General features: G+C 44.7%; 1 protein-coding gene across 2 annotated transcripts in view; it reads left to right on the plus strand.

Annotated features, from left to right (window-relative positions):
* The first annotated feature begins 348 nt into the window (after window positions 1-348).
* HIVEP2 (HIVEP zinc finger 2) overlaps window positions 349-21138 on the plus strand; it is a 509321-nt gene continuing 488531 nt past the window's right edge. The window contains exon 1 of one of the 2 annotated variants that reach the window (XM_086927175.1): window positions 349-1006. The gene's annotated coding sequence lies outside the window, so the exon portion shown is untranslated. The remainder of the gene's footprint in view (window positions 1007-21138) is intronic. The other variant, XM_086927176.1, reaches the window with a different exon arrangement.

The raw sequence follows: 21138 nt of genomic DNA on the forward strand, positions 1-21138 counted from the left end.
TCTAGCAGCATTCCCTTTCAGAAGGACCTTGGTTTTCCTGCCAGTGTGTGACAGGGCCCGCTCTCTCCACCCACCCCGCAGCAAACATGAGTGACCCCGGGCAGACACTGTGGGAGAGGAAGGAAAAGAAGAGAGGGAGGTGACGGAGGGAGGGAATCCAAGAGAAACGGGAAGGAAGGAGGATCCCACATCCTGACAGGAAATTCTCAGGCTGGGGAGAGACGCGCGAGCGGCGCTTGACAAGCCGGGACTGGCCGCGCTCCTCGGGGAGTTCCCTGGGCTCGCGGCCGCTGCGTGCGTGCGCGCGCGCTGCCGACGAGTGGAGGGCCCGCCCCCTCCTCTCCGGCTGTCAGAGTGAAGCCTTGACAGTCACACGGTGGCAGCAGTGGCCGCGCGCAGGTCCGGCCTCCTCGGCGGTGTGTGCGTGGGGCTCTCACACACATGCCCCGCAGCCTCCCTCCTCCCTCCCCTCGCCCGGGCCCTGTCATGCACGCAGCAGCAGCAGAGGCAGGACTGGTTCCACGGGATCCTCCTCTCCCTGGGAGGAGGACACCTCGCTGGGGGATCCGATGACGTCCCGGGCACCGCTCCCCTCACCCCTCTCTCGCTCTTTTTTTTTCTCAGCCTTGTAACTCCTGTTTCTGGGAAACCGTGCCAGGAATAACCCCTTGTCTGTGTCTGCAGATCTGCAAGTCACAGACACCGCTTGGTCGAGAAACCATGCCTTCGGCCCGCAGCCGGGGGAGCAGATGCAGCCTCGGAGCTCTCTTGTGAACCTTCTGCCTGGCTTTTTTTTTAATTTCATTCTTGAACACGCATTTCTTTAAACGTCTGCGGAATAAATGAAAAAAATACTGACTGGCTCGCCTCGGTGGATTTAGGTAGGAAAAAAAGGGGAAATCCGAGCTGCTGCCAGCTGTCATCTCATCACAACACGCTGGTGCCAGTGGAGGAGCAGCAACAGACCGGGGTTTCCTGCTGCGGGACCCTCCTGGGGACTGTACAGGTGAGTGCTGCTGAATCTGCAACCGCACCTCCGGCGGAGAGATGAGCCCTGCCTGTCACACCGCTCGCATCCAACCTCACTGCCAATGTCATTAGATCAGACGCCTGCTGCACTGAGCCCTGGGACACCCCAATTGCGTGCTTTCCCTACTGTGCCCTAATGCACAACCGTTCATTGATAATCTAAAGGATGTGTTGAGCAGACCCGCTCCCAAACCGCACGCTCCTTCATGCATTCAAGCATTCCCCTTTGATTGTTTAAACAGCCTTTATATCATCATCTGGAGTTGTCATCATATTGAGTATTGTCAACCTCTAATCTTGGTGATTATTTTCGATGTAATAATGCCCAGTCCTTTTTCGATGGTTATTTTATTTGAAAAAAAAAAGATGTTCCACTCTTTTTTTCCCTTAAAAAATATTTTCCCTTCTGTATTATTTATGTCCGTGAATTAGAGATGGTTTCTAACGTCCTCAGCAGGAGTGCAATTAGGGTACTTGAACTTTCCAGGTGGGGTGTGTTTTATGGGTAAAGCCAGAATTTTCAGAAATAAACTCGGCGGTAGAATTATGTTTTCAATTTGCATTAAAGGTGGTTACATATACTTCAATTTTTCAGGGTCTGCTTCAGACAAGCAGTTGGAGTTTACAGGGGTAAGCGACGTCGGGTCCTCTGTGGTTTCGCGCGGATCCTCGCCGAGGAGTCACCAGGCAGTGTTCTCTGTTGGTTCAGTCATTGATAACTGTCACCCGTGATCACCTGTTGAAGGCTGGGGTGTCCCTAGTGAGAAGCAACTGTGTCAATAGCAGGGATGACTGGCAGAGAGGGTTGATATCCACGCTGTTCTGTGGCGGGAGTTGGTGGTGACCCGGGATCTGGGTGTATACAGCGGATGAAGGAGGTGGGACAGTGTGATGTTGACAGGCTGGGCCGGTGGTCTTATTGGCAGAGGTGATCATTGAGGGTGCTTCTCTGAGCTAGTACACCGGGCGCACTGAGCTGCTGCTCTTTCAGCTTTGGGGGTTTTAGTACCGGGATCAAAAGGAAAGACTTGATGGTAAACGCCAAGGTGAAATAAGATATCAAGAAAAGCTGGTTTGAAATATTATTGCGTGCCATATGAGCTATAATTCTTTCACACAGCTCTATTGGTGTTTTTCCTTTTTCTCTGTCTGTTTACAGTGCTGTATTCGATGCAAGCACTCCTCGTTTTTGGTACACAATATGCGTTTATCTAACTCGGTTCCTGTTTCTTTCTTGTGCACACATCGCTTCTTTCCATTGGCACATGACTGTATTCCCTTCAGTTTCTTGTTTCTGCCGCCCGCAGCCATTATCTTCCTTGCTTGACATCGTGTCCTTCTCGCTGCCCCCCTTCCTCGTTCTCTTTTTTTATGAATGTGCTCGACATGTGCAGCCAGCTTTTGCCACCTTGAGTGCTCGCCCCCTTCTCAAGCTCTCTCTATTCGCCCACTCTTTCCTGTTATTGGCTGCCTCTGTCACTCTGTGTCGGCTTTCATCCACTTCCGATCCACCTGTCTGGCGGCCTCTGTTACATCAAGCGCCTGTCTTGGTCTGACCCCTGTCCTCCCCGTTTGTCATCACTGCTTGCCACCTGTGTCGCTGTCCCTCTGTACTGGCCATTCCATTTACGATCGATAATCTTCCTTAGTTTTTCACTGACTCACCCCACAACCCACGCATTCTAATCCTCAGCCTGTGTTTATCGCTCTTTGCCCATCTCTCTTATCCGGTTTTTGTGCATTTCGTCCATTTATTTTATTTTACGCGATTTTCTGTAGCGCAAACATTATCCGAAGGGAATCCTGAGCAAATCTACTATTTGTATATATATGTATATTGAGATAACTCTAACCACTAGTATGTGTATTAGACCTTTGTACTCACTACCATTCCTATGAGACTCTTAGAGTTTATCCATTTGTATCTCTTCCTTGAGTGACTTTACAACTTGTACATTTGCAATTTGTTCTATTTGTATCTCTTCCCTGTTGTTTTGCTATGAGTCTCTGCATCAGGTTCACAGCGGTCAGTGCATCTCACCGCAATCCTGACTTTGACTTTCTCATCTGTTCCTGCGGTGCTTGTTTCAGGTGCTGTGTTTGCGCGCCTGTCTTGCCCTCAGTACATGCGTCCGTCTCCCTGCCTCCTCTCTCTGTTCGGTCATTTCCATATTCCTTCTACCCTTCTGCCCGTGCTGTCTTTGCCTCCCCCTTGTCTGCAGAGGGTCCTCGTTGAAGCTGCCTGTTTGTCCCAGGTTATCATCGCGGCTGTCATGTCCAGTGCCACTCTCCCCAGCCTCCCCCCGAGTTAGTTTTCCCTCTCTATCCCCGTCTCTTCACTCTCCGTGACCCCCCACTTGTCCTGCGTGTGCTCCCATCCCATGGCTCTGTGACTCCTCCTTATCAGTCCCCCCGTCTGCGCCTTGGTCTGCCCCAGTCTGCAGACTGGGCCTGTGTGTGTGTGTCTGCTCGCAGTGGGCGGGGCGCTGGCAGGTTCCGGGAATGTTCCATGACGCTCGCACCGCCGCGGGGAGGGGGCGCACAGGGGCTCTGCGGTCTGACAGCGGGCCAGATGTGCGCCCCCCCCAGCCCTCGCGGCTCGCTCTCCCCGGCCGGGTTCAGGCCGAGGGCTGCGGCTCAGGTGTTTACCAACGAGAGTCCGCGCAGGGCCTCAGCCCAGGGCAGCGGTGGCCGCCGGGCTCATGCACACAGAGGCAGGCAGGCCCAGCCGGGAAGTCCCCTTCAGTAAGCCGGAGCCGCTGCAGCGGTCTTCCCCGGGACCTGTAGTAAAACCCTGATTTGTAAACACCAAATAGACTTTGTGTGATGCCTTTTTTTTTTTTACAAGGAGCGTAAAACAACATTTTGAGGGTTTAGCTTACCAAGATATCCCACAATGACCAACAAGGGATATATTTAAGTTGATTGAAAACATAATTTCAATATAGTATCCACCTGGCAGTAATGTAATATCTACACATACATATAAATACAGTGTACGCAAATATTTCCCCCACTGACTCTGGCAGGCACTGGTATAGTCCAAAGAGGCAGATCCCATCATTGTGTAGCCGGTTAGTACTCAGAGACGAGCAACATTAGAGAAGTGGTCCTATAGCAGGCTGTCAGGCGGGCTAGATTTGTGGTGATGCTTGTTTAAAGGTCACGACCATTGGCTTCGTTAAAAAAAAAACAATGTTAGCCGCTGTTAGAAAAGGCCATCCGATGCACTGGGAATATGGGAAGTGTATATTAGATCAACATTTAAATCGCTAAACCGGCTTGAACGGTTTTACAGCCACACACAGCAAGTGCACGATAATCCCTGACAATTGCTGAGCCTGGCTAACACGTTTCAGGGGCGCAAAATGTAACTGTGGGCTTAAATGTTCCCCCGTATGGTCAATTTTAGGGCAAGTGGCAAGAATAGACAACTCGGTATGGAGGCAGCAGCAGAGCACCAGGCTACCCTTACAAGCAGCAGAGGCCGCCCCTGAGTTGGTGGAGGCTGGTAATCAGGGTCGGACTGGCCCAAAGGCGGGGCCCCTGGAATTTTGCGACCCCGGCATTTTTCGCATAATTATGGAGTTGCCGCATTTGCCACATAATCCATTGTCTGCTTCATAATCTTGAGTTTAGCATAACAAATAATAGTTTCTAGTTCAAAAGGTTAAAAAGTTACTAAAATGCAGCTGCCTGGTGGAAGGCTCTTTTCAAAGATTGACTAGTAATTTTTCTGTTGCTAGCCATCTTTCTGTTGCTTCTTGCTATATTTAGGTGTTAAATTGGTACCAATGAGATGCAACCCAAGCCCATACAGTGTTAACACGTGCAAAAATGAAGAAATAAAGGAACAATAAAATAACAAAAGGTGCCTCATTATGCCGCATAATTAGTTTTTTTCCAGCTTAATTTAGTCAACCTTGCCACATAATGTGGCCCTCTCCTGCCCAATAATTTAAGTGGCCCTGTCTACAGGGCAATCTGGCAGTGCCTGGTAGGCTGGACTGACAGGCCAGTGTGCAGGCTATGTTTTTGATGTTCGGGGCCAGTTTTTCCATGGTATTACTGCAAGCTTTGAACCAAAGGGTTCCCCAGCGAAAACAGATAATGGAGAGGGACAGGGAAATCAAGAAACAGGGAACAACCCAAATCCAAATAAAACTCTCTACATAAAGAGTCAAATACAGTAATGAATAGCACAAAGAGAATATAATAAATGGAATATATCCAATGGTTGTCTTTATTTATGCTTTATAAATCATTTTATAATTTACAAAGCATAATAAAATATTGTAATATAGCAAGAAGAGAACCGTCTCACCCTCACCCACTAACTCTCATCATGCCCATAGACTACATTCATATCACTCATGCTTAACACATCTTACTGTAACATATCACAACAATTGTGCACCATGTCTCAGGGACATGGAGCGCCAATACATACAAAATCTTAGAATGCTTTGTCTAATTAGAATACGTTCTTATTGCTTTCCAACACATAGTGTCCTGAAAAAACATTCACACATCCCTATGGAACAAATCCTGATGCACTTTATAGTCTAATTAATGAAATACATTGTATCTTTTTACTATCCATATCTGTTAGATACATGGGGGCCGATTACAACGGCAGTAAAACTGCCAGCGGCAGGCTGCCGGTGGCGGTTTTACCGCCATCGCCAATCACTTTTCCGCCTGCCATATAATGATGGCGGGTGGTGTGCTGGCGGACGCAAAGTCCGCCTGCCACGGGTCAGCCACTGGCAATCATTCCGATTGCCTGGCGGACCCGGCCAGCATATGTAAAATGGTGGCAGTGCCTAGCAGGCACGTCGCCAAATTATGATGCTGCTGAAAGCGAGCCTTTCCATAGCGGAAAGGCTGGCGGGGATTGGATTTGGGGGCCCGTTGCGGGCTCCCCTTGTGTTGGGGAAGTGGTTGCGCACTGGGGTGGGTACACATGGTACCCCCCTACATTTGCCCTGCACCAGGTGGTAAGCACAGCGTGGTGCCTGCCAGGTAGTGCAGGGAATCACACAACATGGTTGTTTAGTAGTGCAGCGGGTGCTGCAACCAGCAGCACACCGCAATTTTAAACGGGTCTGGATGCAACCGCCATGGTGTCGGTCACATCATGATCTGGGTGGGGGACCGCCACCTTACAGGTGAGCGGTCCCAGTCACTGCATCGATAGCGGGCGTCCGCCCGCCATCGTAATCAACTCCATAGTGTTCCAATGTTATATCACAGAGACAGTGGCGCCGGTGCTGACACATGTTTCGGTGTAAGGTGGGCAACTGACCACACACCTTCTTCAGGGCACACCAAAAGATCTAACATAGGATAAAAGAAAGAGGGGGAAGAAAGAGAGGTCACAGCCTTCTGGTTCTCTGTATTGATAAATGAAGTCCAGCCAAATTTCTTCAAATAGTCAAAGATAACATCAAAATGAAGAGAAAAGGCAATTTTTCATGAGCTTGTGGAAACCGCTGTATTGACCAATAGCATACATCTATTTCAAAGAGATTAAGCAATCATCTTTAGTCCTAAAGGGAAGGCACCACAGGGCAAATATCGGTGCCTGCAAACAGGCCCCACATTGAATACAAATAGGTCCAAAAGACAGGGTCGAGGGAAAACACCTCAGCCGGTCGACACTCCTGATACGAAATAATGTGCTGTTTAAATGTGTTATTGTAAGATTTGTTAGGTATGAGTAATATTAATTTAGTCTATGAGTATGATGCATTTTAGTGGGTGAAGGTGAGACGGTTCTCTTCTTGCTATATTACAATATGTTATGCTTTGAAAATTAAAATTTTTTTTATAATGCATACTAAAGAGAACAGTTGGATATATTCAATTTATAACATTCTCTTTGTGCTTATTCATTACTGTTTTCGACTCTTTATAAGAGCTTGTTGATTGGAGGTGAGCTGTTTTTTCCCCTTTTTCTTATTACCGCAAACGTTACTTGAAACAAGCACAAATTCATGCAGTTGCCCATATCTTGCAAAACACCAGTTAAAAACTGCCCTTATATGCAAGTGTGGGCCACTATTTAGGCGCCCTACCTTGCTGGTAGTTGGTGGTGCCAATGTGACGTTTCATAGGGTAGTAAATGGACATGAACAGTAGCTCACTCAGTAACCGCAGGTGTAAGCTGCAGGGCAGAAAACTCTTTGAAAACGGGGCAGGTTCACATACTCGTGAGTACTAGTTCATTGCACATAGGGTGCACTGAAGGGCTATACAGGTTACAGACTGTTAACAACACTTCTGTTCTAATAATGTGGGGATGTTTTGAAATAAACGTGACGCAGTGGTGCTGAGGTAACTCCTGGTTAAAATATGTAGGCCAAAATAGGTTTTCAAGACAGACAAAACGCAATAGAGCAGAAATACAGCGCCGAGCCTTTAAAAGGGAGCACGTGGAAAGTGCTCGCGGATAAATTGACTATAATATCCGTTTCAGTTGAAGCAAAGCTACATGTAAAATTTACTCTTCAGTTTTTAACTTTCCAGCTCTGCTGGGGAATGGTATGCGATATATGCTGCTTTAACAGTGCTGGCTATCGTTTCTCTGTTGGCAATAAGTGTGCCTCTACGTCCCATTGTTTTGTAATTACCGCATTCTTTCCAAAAGGCATTGGATTTTTGGAAAGCATTAGCACCATGAAATGACCTGTGGTGTGTTCAGGTCGTTTGATTGTGTGATCTCCCTTCTGTACTCAGTCTGAGTCCCATTTTCTTTTTTTTTTTGTCAAAGCATGTGGGGTTTGCTAAGTGTAGGGTACCAATAGGGACTTGGATGTGAGAACCCTGTAACTCTTCACGCTGTTGCTTCACTTACACAACTCTCTGGTTACGTAACAATTCAGGTGTTCAGGATGTTATTCATACGCTGCGTTTAGTGAAAGTACTGCCAAGGGAGTGTTCTCTGGAAGAAATGGCCAGTAGCCATGTGCTGTTGTGTTTTGATCTGGGATTGGTTGGCGCCGAAAGTGTGCTCGTTACTGTGAGGACCTGAGGGATAATTTTCAAGAGGAATGAAATAGACAAAAAAGCATGACCGAGTGTAAGTCATTCTATTTTTTGTGCTTCTTATGTTTTGTTATGAAACTAATAAAACACACCACAAATTCAACCACACATTGAATCAGCGCCAAGGGATCATAGTTTCTTTTTGAACTACTTTTCTTTAAGGAATCATAGAGTATTTACAGTTTTAACATTTTTCAAAATAAGTAATATCGGCACAATTATGTATCACAGAGTATTCCTTACTCCTTGCAGATAACACACTTAGGACATAAACTGATAACACTTTAATTTGTGCCCCACATATTTAAACATTTAGAAAGTTGCTTCGGTTATTGAGATATATTTTCTTTTTAAACAGTATCACACAATACATTTCCAGGACCGACGTCCGTGCATTATAGAAAGTATTTTTACCTGAAAATTGTGCCTCATGTCAAATTGGGTGAAAAGATACAAATATTCACACATAGACCAGAAGTTTCTTCACACAATTTATAAGGTCACTGTGGAATGTACTACTTCTAATTAAGCGTTGACGTTTTGACCCTACTAAATCTTGTGCTTTAATGGAGCATCAAAGGAGGGTCTTCTACAGGACAGGAAATAAATGGGTGTGTAGCCTCTTCCAATGTGGTTTACTAGGAATCCAAATTAGTATTCCTATCAAGGAGCACAGCTGTCGCTCTTTGTAGGAAGGCAATCTGTCCAAATTGGGGCTCAGCGTAAAACGTCGATTCTTAATTAGAAGTAGTGCATTCCAAGGTAACCCTATAAATTGTGTGAAGACATTTCTGGTCTATGTGTGAATATATGTATCTTTTCACTCTATTTTTGAATGTTTCCTTGTTATCTGTTTTTGTATTTAATGTAAGTGTCATGATGTTCGTACGTTATACACAATAATGCACTGTGTCACACATCTTTCACCCTAATTGTTATGTGTAGTACTTGCCTTTCCATGATTAATCCTTTGATTTAACCACATCAATTATTGTTTGTCACAATTAATGTGTGCTAGTGTATTATCACCAGGTGTTTAGAATTTTTTTGAAGAAACATTTGTGATATCCCAAGAGAGCAAAGAGATAGATAACTTTGAAGTTATATTTTATGTTAAGTGAACTTGTGGCAGAACCACTGTTCGTTTCACATGATTGTCCCCAGGTTCTGCACGATACTGGGTATCCCCATTGATTAATACTTATGTAACATTGGAACTGGAAGTATGCAAACTCTTGCTTTCTTTACCCAGATTTTTGCAAACATCAATTTAGATTTGGCCATTGTAAAGTCAAAGCAAATTTAGAGGTGAATTGTTGGTGTCAATTTGGAAAAGTTCCAACTGCCACTGCCTTTGGTTGTTCATCAGAGTATTGCAGAAATATTACCTGACATAACATTTACAAAATATCATCTCAATGGGATTCAGACCTTCTATTAGTGACTCCAAAAGTATGATATTCTTGTAAACGAAATTTAGGAATAAATATTTTGCCAGATGATATCCTGAAAGCAATATTGTAGTACCATAACTTTAACTTCAGTAGTTGATGAGTGCCTGTGTGTTCACTCATGGTTGGATGAGACCTGATTTGATCCATGGTGAAGGCCCAGTACATTAAAAAGTGAGAATGGGGGGGGGGGGGGGGGGGGACTTTCTTTCAACTTTCTGGAAGTAATTTATTAAAATTCTTTGCCTCTTGATCGCCGCCTTTAGGGCCAGATTGGGAACCAAAACTGGACCTGGCAAACCGCTCAGTCGGCCCCCGGCAAAGGGGGGACAACTGAGCTGTTAGCGAGGACGGTTTCGGACGATTTAGTTAAAGGGGGCTGATATTGCTGGCCCCTGGTAACAAAAAAGGCCCCAGCGGCCCAAAACCAGCCCCCACCTTAGCCGCCCACTGGGGAAAAGCCCGGTACCCACTACGGCAAGTCCGGCCCTGGCTGCCTTAGCTCTGACCGCTTTATATTTCAAAAGAGGGTGGAGACCCTACTGTTTCCTCTATACGAGTTTTGAACATGGTGCCATGTAATCTTCGTTCCTAGCATCGGGATATCCCCTCGGGATGATGGTAGCACTATATAAATACAATAAATAGATACATGCTTTCTGTTAAGAAGCTAAAAGTTTGATTCTTTTTATAAACTCCCCAGTCAATTGGTGAATGTGAATTAATGGAAAAATGAAAACTGAGAAACCATGTTGGAAGAAATCAATCCTGGAAAACGAATTTTAAGGAAATACAAATTGATTGATCATTAAAGGAAAACTTTTAAAGGAAAGATAATTTTGAGGAAACATCCAAAATTACTAGGCCTGGGCGTGAAATTCTGATCTGCTTGTGAAGTTTGTCCCATTCTGCACTTTGTGGAGTGCACTGGGTTTTCCTCTCTCGCGCTCGCCAACGTTAAGTTGGTGAGGGCGAGCAAGAAAAATCATACTCCAGACTACCCCCGGTGGGATTTATCAACGGGGGAGGTTGCAGATGGCTGCTACTGCTTGCGTTGAGAAACCTTCCATTCACTTTGAGGAAGCTACCTCTCAAGTAGAAAATCTACTTGTGTGGTATTAAGAAGCAGCGCCCTCTTGCGCTGCGCATGGTGCTGTTTGCGCTGATTTTTAAGCGCAGAACAAACGCCCGGTGCTAAAAATCAGCATGAACAGCGCAGCTTAATGCACTCTGTTGCTTGTGGATGTTTAGGTAGAGTGGTGAAGTTTTTGGTCACTTTGCAGAGTTCCACATAGCGGAACTCCGTGAACTCCGCCCAAGCCTAACAATTACATTAAACTGGTTGGTGTTTAGGAGTAGTGAGGAATTTGGGGTTTTGGTGTCAGAGATGGGTGGAGATAAGGTGTTGAACGGGTTTTTAGGGTTCACTAATGGGTGGAGTTTAGATGTGAGGTTTTTTGGGGGGATCAGGAATGGGTGGCGTTTAGAGGTGGTGAGGATTTTAAGGGTTCACAGACAAGTGGAGTTTTCAGGTGGTGAGGGGTTTTATGGTTCAGTGATATGTGAAGTGTAGGGGTGTTGCAGGGTTTTTAGGAGTCAGGGATGGGTGAAGTTTATGACCAGAAGGAGGTTTTGTGTTTTGGATTGGGTGGTATTTCAAGTAATGAGGGTTCTTAAGGGTTCAGTGATGGGTGGAGTTTAGATATAGAAAAGGGTTTCTTGGGATTATGAATTGGTGCAGTTTAGGGGTGCTGAGGGGCTTTAGGTGCCAGAGGTTTAGGTTTGGTGGTGTTGAGGAGATTTTTTAGTGTTCAAGGATATATATGGAGCTTAGGGTTGAGAAGGTTTTTAAGAGTTCAGGGATCGGCAGGGTTTAGGCATAGAAAGGAGTTTTTAGTATTCTGGAATTTGTGTAGTTTAGGGTTAGTGAGAGATTTTCAGGTTCAGGGATTAGTGGAGTATAGGGGTAGAAAGGAATTTTAGTGTTCAGGAATGGGTGTAATTTAGTGGTCAGGGAATTTTGTAGTTTGGGGGTATTTACGTTTTATTTGGTGGATTCAGGGATGGCTGAAGTAAAGCACTGAATAAATACCGACAAAACTGTTTCTAAAAGGAAGACCTGTCATCATTACGTTTATGTCTTAAAAAGTAAGCATGCACAAGCCAATTATGAAAAAAAACAGACATTCTAATAACTGGTTACTATGAAATGGTAAATGCCATTCATCCTATCAATTTCTACTTACCAGTTTGGGGGAAATGGTTTCTCAGTAATGGTATTTCATGAGATTTTTTTTGTGTGAAAATCAAACACAACGCTGTCATTACCTAGCATGATGAAACACATAGGGTAGACAGCTTTGCCAATAATTTTGGCTATTTAGTCAAAGAATTATAACCTGAAGAGCCTAAACCCCACTTGTTTGTACAGCGTGGGCACTTTAAGTTAGACAATGATCTCTAATTTTTGGTACAGTTAATCCAAATTTTAGAATTTACATATATTTGAAAATGACGAATACGTTTACCTATGGTTTCTGAATGTGTTTTGAAGTTTAGACATGCAAGAATAAGGAGATTAGTTAAATGTGCGTAAACACTGCATTTTGAATCATCTCCGCAGGTTATTGCTTTAGTTTGGAGCTACAACGATTTTCTTAAGCCGTACTGCTGCTCTAAACAAATGTTGTTGTGCTTTCTCGTAAATTGCTGATTTGAAAGCCCTTTTTGTCTTCTGCAAGAGGCGTGTGGATATAATGTAAGTTACTGAAATGTTCTTTTCATAAAACACAACTCCCTTTTGCCAACTCAAAGGGATACAAATGTACCCATCGTGGTTACCACATTAGTAGGTGTGTTAAATTTAATAAACCCTGAGATTTATGAACCAAGTCTGTATGAATAATGTTGCAGCATAGTCTGCGTAATGGATATATTTGGATTAATGCAGGACTGTGCTGCATTCTTTAAAGGTTGAGTTTAAAGGGATATTCCTACCAGATTTGGAGATTTCTCATCATGTTTTCACACACTGGCCTATTTTGTCAATTGTTTGGTTAGTTCTCACAACCACAGCGTCATATTGCTAATTTGTGACATCTGTTTGCTTGCATTGTCATGATAGTCTGTTTTCTTTATTCCCATAATAAATATTATTGTTCGCTTCTGTATTGTTAAAGCAGTCAATGTGGGACTCATGGTAATGTCGTGGAGAGGGTTGGCTACGTTGAGCCTAGAAAGAAGCCGGTTGCTGAACCAACAGTGGTGGCTCCTCTGCTAAGGTGGAGGAGCGTCGCCCCACTGCACTCGGAGCAGTGTAAAAAAAAAAATGATAATAACATGAGTTATTTCTGTTATTATCATTTTATTTTTTTTATCTGCCAGTGTGGGCGGGGTGGGGCTGGAACTCCCAAGACGTCCGGGAGCAGGAGTGGTTGCTGCACACCAAAGTGTCCAGGACCGCTTAGCCAGCCCTCTCTGGCCGGCCAAACAGTCAAGCACACTGCATGTTCCCCACCTGGCTGCATTACACCGGCTGCGTTGGAACATGCCCAGCCTCTGCGTCACCTCTGATTCCTTGTCTGATCGCCGAGCCACGGCGCTCAGACCAATCACAATGCTGCATTGCATTGTTGTGATTGGCTTGGGGAGGAAACCTGCATGCTTCCTGCAGAGAGATGACTAGGAGAGACGGCTGAGGGCTCGAGAATGCGGCGAAGAGGTAAGTGTTTTTTTAAAATTTTTATTTTGTACCCCCCCCCCCGTGATCCCCCTCCCTGCCCTTCCACTCTTCTTCGCGGCCAGCCGCTACTGTGAACCAATGCTCTTCAGGGGCCAGATTGAATGTGTTTTTGCCCTTAAAATCCGTTTTATCTTTCAGATTTTGAAAGTGGAGAAAGCTGCATCATTTATTCCATTCCCTTCTTATGTAAACCCATGAAAAGCAGAACTCAGTCATTTTGCTTAATTTTTTGTCCAGTTCCCCAATTTATATGTGATGTGATTTGGAGTGAGCCCTGTTTGCGCCATTCCTAATGCTCATACAGCACATTTTTGCAAAAGACCACTTGGGCCAAGTTTTTCCATTGTAAAGTTGGTGTAAACAGTCCCTTGGTTTGCTGCTGAGTCCCTGTTTAATATTTTTCATGATCGAATTTAACCTGCTATGAGCATTTGTTAATAGTGCTTACGAATGAGAATATTCTCTCAGTGTAGTGGAAGTGTTGCATTTGAAAGTTTAGGACTAGGGAGGTGGATTGTGGGTAGGTCTGGATGGGAAGCCATATTGAAGCAGGTGAACATCCACAACCTCATAAGTTTGTAGCTATTCGTATATCCCTTGCTGCTGTTGTACAACCCCTCAAATGCACATATGTTTTCCCCGTCAATGTCAAAAGACCCATTGCAAGGTGTGAATGGGGAGGTATTGAAGTGTTTTTCTAGCGCTTTATACCCCTGGTGAATTTTAAAATGTCTCCGATTATAAACACATTTCTGGCACCCTTCCGTAGTGGGTGTTTGAAAGGGTGTGTATGTAGTTTTTCCTCTGGTGGCATGTTGGATGTGGTGCATGAGGTACACGTATATACTTCCCCATGGTGTGGTGCATTGTACTTAACCCAATTACCACTTAACCATCTCTGTCATGTTATTATGCGGATGGGAATAGCCAGTTTTTTTGTGCTGTCTGAAAATCCAGCTTGTCACACTGTGTCCCTTTTCCAACAAGGTCCACATGCCCTGTGCTCATCTTCCCATGGTATCTGCACTTTTGTTCAGATTTGCATACTCTGTAGGGTGGCCAGCAGTTATAGGGGTTCTGACCCTCGTCAGCGCTCATTGGCTGCAGTTTGAAATCCACATAGTTCAGGCGCTCCTTGCAGAGTTGACCCTTGAGGTAACACTGCCTTATTTAATATGGGTGGCGGTGATTGGGTTTATGTACGGGGAAATGTTGCATGTGATAAAGGGCATTTGTATCACTTTTATGTCTTCAAAATGTTCTACTCTTAGCCGAAATCCAGATTTATACAATGTATGCATTGAGGTACCCAGAGGACTGCCACTGTCATACATTTCTGAGAATCTATTCCAAATGTATGAGTAATGGCATGTAATCCGATGTACGTGTTCCTACCTGATACACCTGGAATTCTTGTTGTGGTTTTCCCCCTAACATTTTACCTTCAACCCTCCGGTTTGCTGACGTTGTTTTTGCTGGCTTTAGAAATCTGCGCGCTTTACTACTGCTAACAAGTGCGCTAAAGTGCTTGTGCTTGATCCTTAAAACCTGGTAGAATTTGCCTACACAAACTGGTATATATATTTACTTGTAAGTGCCTGCTTTCAACACACCTCAACCATTTTACATTCCATTCCATCATTTTTTACCTACTGTGTCATTACATTCAAGGACGTTTCATGTGGAGTTCAGCCTTGGCCCCAGCACAGCCCTAAGGTGCTAGACCGCGTCCACAATGAATAGGAACACTAACAACCGCATGCATACACGTTTAAGTCCTGTTCCGCCTCTTCAGTGAAGTTTAGCTGGAACCACTTCGATATTGCGAGCTGGGGACCATCATCTGGACATGCACGTCCTAATCTCCTAATCACTGAGACAATATTTCTGGGACAACTTTATGTTCCTTTTCTGAGAGCATCTGGCCTATTTAGCCGTTTGGGAGCAATTTCCCTTTTCGGGATGTGGCTAAATCTGTTTTTCTTATGGTTGGTCCCTGTCTGAGTGAAGAGGTGATGTAGTGCAGAACTGCCAAGACCATTTGCCAGTGGCTAAGAATATTAAAACATATTCACCCATCACTTCTTTCATCATATAGAAAATGATCACATTTTTTTTAAACGTGTTTTTATTCCAGAATTGCACAATTATCAGAATACATATTGTCTCACGCAATCACAAAGCAGGAGAAAGATGACAAAAACGTATTCCACACATCTAAGTGCCATCCCAGACCAATCAAGGGAAAATTATAAAATCTAAGGTTGACATTAGTTGTCATCTACAAACATATACTTTTAAAAACGTGAAAACGTTACTGTGGATTTTTGTTGTCAACCCTGTGTTCATCATAAGGTCACTGAACGTCATGCATTAAGCCACTGCCATCAGTGGCCCCTGACGCCCTGTCCTAACACGTCGCTTACTTCAGCGAGACAATCTAGAGAGCCCTGGAAGCAGGCGAACACCTGTTATGACAACGGAGCGCACTCTCACAGAGGATTCAACACACCTCAGCCATTTGACTGACTATTGTTTCCTGATGACTGCAATGTATGCAAACAATATCGTGTTGCTATGAAAACAAAACAAAGTGTATGCACGTACACAGCCAAGCTTTGTGGAATTTTGAGACCATCTTTGGGGCACACCTTTTTTGATTTACATGCCTAACTGCGTCTCGAAATACTATTTTTTTTAACCAGAATTTACTAATAAATCCAGATTTGGGGCTAATAGGGCAGGGCTAGTAACCAAAATTGGCAGCAGAAACAAATATTCAAACTAACTGTACAATGCAGTAGCTCACGACTAAAATGGCGACATGGGGGTATGGTTGAGTCACGGCTGCCCATCCTGTGGCCAGGCCGGCAATACAGGGCATCTTTTCCAATATGAGGAGCAAAGAAGGAACAGTTTGTGCACAGTGACGGCTCCCGCCTACCAAAAGTGGTAGGGCGGACGGGAAGTGGAGAGGGTATCAGGTTGGTGAGGTGGGGATAAATATAAGTAAAAAAATAAAGAAGACTTACCTGCTGCTCCGCTCCCGCTGACACCTGCCTCGTGGATCATTTTGGCGGTCCAAACGGGGTGGGCCCTTAAAGCCAGCCACGGCCTGCATGACTTGTGGGGGTGGGGGGGTCGCCTGGGGGTGGGGTTTTAGTTTTAAATTAAAAAAAATTAAAATGTACCTTTGGCGGTCCAGTCCCACGTCACGTCGTCCTTGCAAGAAGCGGCCTCAGGCAGCCACCCTCCCCTCCCCTAAGCCAATTACAACACTACAGTGGCAGCATTGTGATTGGCTGGGACGGCGACCGCACAGGCGTCTATGGGTCCATGTAGGCTGCATGCAGCCTACATGGAGAAAAGGTAGAGTGTGCATGACTGGTTTGGTCGGCCCTGGGATCTACCAAACAGTCAGCGCCGACAACATTGGGCTAGCTACTCCCCCCTGGACTGCAGCAGACCTGCCCCCCCAACCAAACCCTTCTTCTGCTTTTTCGCAGTGCGAGAAGCAGAAACATAAAATGTTATTTATACTATTTTATGTTTCTGCTTCTCGCACTGCGAGAAAGCAGTGGGGTGACGCTCCTCTGCCCACATGGAGGAGCCGCCCCTGCTCAGTGCACAGGCTCCACACCCAATCCCGATGCTGCTCTCACTTGAGAGCAGTGCCAGGATTGGTCTGAGAGTCCTCGTTTGCTGCTCAGACGGTGAAGTGGAGCCTGTGGCTTTTCTTCAACCCAGCTGTGTAACACAGCCAGGTTGGAGAAACATAAGTGCGCATATGTGTTTGTCCGGAATAGGATGGCCGGCCAAACACACTTAATATGAAATACCAGCATTTGTAAAGCGCACAGCTACCTCCAGAGAGGTGTCCCGGTGCTGGGGGCCGTCGGGAAGATTAAGCAAGCTATTACACAGAGTCACATGGTGCTGGGCTAACCTGCCACCGGTGCCGGGGATCGAACAATGAACCCCATGGTCCAGAGTCAGGCACCCTGTCCGCGGCGCCACACCTCTTCCACTTATGAGTGCACACAACTCCTCCTCCCCGCCATGCCCAGCACCGCCGTATACTAATTGTATTGCAGGGCTCAGACAACATAAATAAAATGGTAATAACATTGTGTTATCATTTTATTTATCGTCTGCTGGCACGGTCTCTAGGGCGACGCTCCTCTGCAATTACAGAGGAGCCGCCCCTGTTTGTGCAGCACAAAATAGCAAACCTAGCCCTCGTTCCCCTTCATGGCTGTTGAATTTCCAGAGGACAGCCCTTTTCACCCCTTTGAGGCGGATGCATTCTCTCAACTCGTGCAAGGCTATGTCGCTCACTCCTTTTCTTTCTCTACCACTTTTCCTGTTGGCTTTTTGGGCCAGGGGTTGTCATGCTTCGTTACACTCACATTCGTGGGTTCATGCTTTCTCTGCATGTCAGTGGATTCGAGGAATGGTGTTCCTGTAAGTTGTAGTTCACTCAAACTGAGTATTGATTAAATGAACCCTCAACACCCGATGGAGGCTTGCTGTATTTGTGCTTCCCTTTCAGGGCAGACACTCAAGAATGTTTTAAGGGCGGTCAGACTTCTTCGAAGCATGATCTCCTCAGGATCTCTGAAACTTTGCTAGAAGTAAACTTCTGTTCTGGGCGATGTGGTTTTCCTGGGTAGCTGTGCCCGGCTAGGCAAGGAATCTTGAGGTTCAAAAGCTGTTGTTCACTTGTGATAACCTCACCTTGGATGAATCCACGATGCCTACGCAACCTCACACCAGGAGTCTTTATTAGGTGCCTTGTGGCCTAGCAGTAGTACTTTCCCCGAGGGATCTTGCGCTCTGACACTGGTTTCAGCCCTGTGTTGCTGAATACCACAGGAAGCCAAAGAAAAGATCTGACAGCCGATTTTGCTCCAAATGGATAATGCCACCTTGCTCTACGTGACCACTAACAGTGTTCTGGGTCCATGAAACCATATTTGTATACTAAATCTTTGTTTTTGGTGGGGTGCCACCAGTGCTTAATTTGTAAAAATAGTACCAGGGCTCTTGTCAGGAGGCCACTGTAACAAGATACATGAATAAAACTAAAGTAATAAAGCACATACTACACACAGCAGCTTGTACTACACATTGCCTCAGCCATGCTTCCAATGATAGTAACAACACAACTACTAACCATCACACTCCTACAAGTGTGACAATTAGGACTATTTCAGACCCCCTCAAAGCTATACGAATGGCTTGGGCGGCAGGCAACAGCCCTTTTTTAATGTATATTGAATTAATAATTAACTGTTGTTGTGGCCTTCTCTAAAATAGCTAGAGAGCGTCACCATGTGGCTGAATGTCACGAGCCCTGGTGTTGAAAATTAAGTGCCCCTACCAAGCGCCACTGGCTCAAATTAAGCACTGGGGTGGCCACTACTCTGGTGAAGCTATACATTAGGAGCAGCGGTCCCAAAATAGGGGGCGTTTGGAAGGAAATAGACATTGATGCAGGAACACTGTTTGTGTCTGAAGGCTAGTAGGTGTAAATTGCTTTGCAACCCAAATCTTGTGCATAGTCTTGTTTGCTAGACTCTTATCAAGCCTCCGCCGAAGGCTAATCTTCATTGCTACTCCTCCCTTGGTCCTTTCTTCCTCAGAATGTGATTGTCTTTTTGCCAGGGCTGAATTGTTCTTTCTTCTTTGGATTTTTTTGTAACTTGATTCTTCTTTGGGGCAGCACAGGGTTCTGTTGCAGCAATTCGAGTTTTCAACTCTTTGGACTCCCATGCATTCTGCAGGTTCTAAACTTCAGAGAATGGCAGAGCTAGGTTGCAGTTTCCTTTGTTGACCCTCAAATCATCTGTTTGCAACGCTTGGACCCTCAGCATTCAATTCCAGTGTTTACATTGATGTTTTTCAGGACTTGCTTGAAGAATCATCCGCATTGGAGGAAGAGCACCTATGCATTTCAGCCACATAAGACGTGTGGGACTATTTCAGAAAAAAAATATGAAGAGTAAATTAAAAGGGTATTTTTTTAAATGCACTATGATTTAAAGAAATCATTCTCACTTGTGGAACCAGGAATTCTCCAGCGGTATTCATGTGGCTTGATACTGGATCTTCGAAATGTATCAGTATAACTGCTAATGATACAGGAGTCTGCCCCGAGGTGCGGCTTCATTGCAAATTTGAATGAAAGAAGTCCAATATGATTCACTGGCTGCTGCTCTTACAGCAACAAGGCCAGTTTATCCAACCTTCTCCTCCTCCAGTGCCGAACCTATCTGCCTGTTTTTTTACAAGCCTAAGGCACCAAGGCTGTCTGTTGAAAATATCAAATTACAGTTTTATCATTTCTGACCTTGTCCTTATTTCCGGCAGAAATGCACCTGTTGCCATGGAGGTCGGCCTTTTTGGTGGCTCTGCGACACAGGTGGGCGAGCTGCAATTTCTATCTGTTGGAAAGCCTGGAAATGCTTCACCATGTGTCCTCAGACAACACCATTATTTTTTGCCGAAGATTTCGTCTTAGATTCTTGTTTAACAAGATACAGCTCTTTCAGTATTCTTTTGGAAGGTTTCTCAGGGTAAGAACTTCTTAATTGTGATGTTTGCTGTTCTCTCAAGTCTCTCCTGCATCGCGTCATGGCATTTCTCATACCAAAACGTTAAGATTGTAAGAGTATTTCTACATTTAAGGATATGCATGCCCACATGATAAGGGCGAATTCAGATTCAGTGGTCTTCCAGCACCAAGAATCCCATATCATGTGCAAAGCAACTTCTGGGGCTACCTTGCACACCTTTGCAAACACTATTGACTACTATATATCTATATAGCTATATATCTATATATCTATATTTTTATATATATATCTATATATGTATGGAAACAATGTCCTGCTGGTTCAGCACTCGACGCTGCCATTTAGCCACAGGTACAGATCTCTCAGACACCAGAATTTGTGAAATGAAGTGTTTTATTCCCTCCTCTCCACCAGCATGACGCGTTTCGGCTGTATCACCACATGACTTATCTATTGAAAGCAGAAATATTAACACATTCAGCTCATTGATGTACGTTTATTGAGTTTCCAGTTTGACAGTTCTCTGGTTGTTACCCTGATATTCTGATCCCTGATCATATTGTGCACTATCATTAATTTACTTCATCAATTGTTATCTGGTATTTATTTCAATTTGTATTTGTTTGTCAGTTGTGGGTCTGCGCGGTTTGGCAGCCGAATGAAATAAGAAACCATCAGAAGTCATACTTGCCAAGCAGTTCTACCCCTGTAGTGGTATTGCTTGGTTTCTTCTTCTTGTTCACTGCATCAAATGTCTAAGGAGACCTTCTCCATCACAGGTCTGCCACTGACATTTCTTTCAAAGTCCAAGTGTCTTAGGTTTTGATGCTCTGAGAGTGTTCTTAATTTCTCTGAAACAGATCTCCAGCATTTGTTTTCGGTAATGAAATATGTTTGATAATTCGATACATTATTGTAAAAAGGCATATGGAGTCTATGGTTGTCATCCCCATTAGAGTTTCTGCGCAACCTACATTATTTACGTTCCCTGGACTTTAAACTGTATTATGCTGTAGAAAGATTTTCTAGTTAAGCATCTTTTTATGTGTTTTCTTTTCAATTCTTGTGTAAATTCTATGTTCGTGGTCTGTCCAAGCGCATGGGGCACGTGGTAAAGATTTCATCTAGGTGATGGTAGGGAAAGGGAGGTTTTTAGTAGAGCCTGATTTTATTGTAGATAAATATATTGTATTAGCATCTGTGCAACTGAACACATTTGCTCCTGTATATCTTTAATTGTGTAAGATCCCTAAATGAAATCTGGTCATTTACTCTTCCTCTCACAGAT

This window comes from Lissotriton vulgaris, chromosome 6 (assembly GCF_964263255.1).
Source record: "Lissotriton vulgaris chromosome 6, aLisVul1.2, whole genome shotgun sequence".
In the NCBI taxonomy this organism is placed as follows: Eukaryota; Metazoa; Chordata; class Amphibia; order Caudata; family Salamandridae; genus Lissotriton; species Lissotriton vulgaris.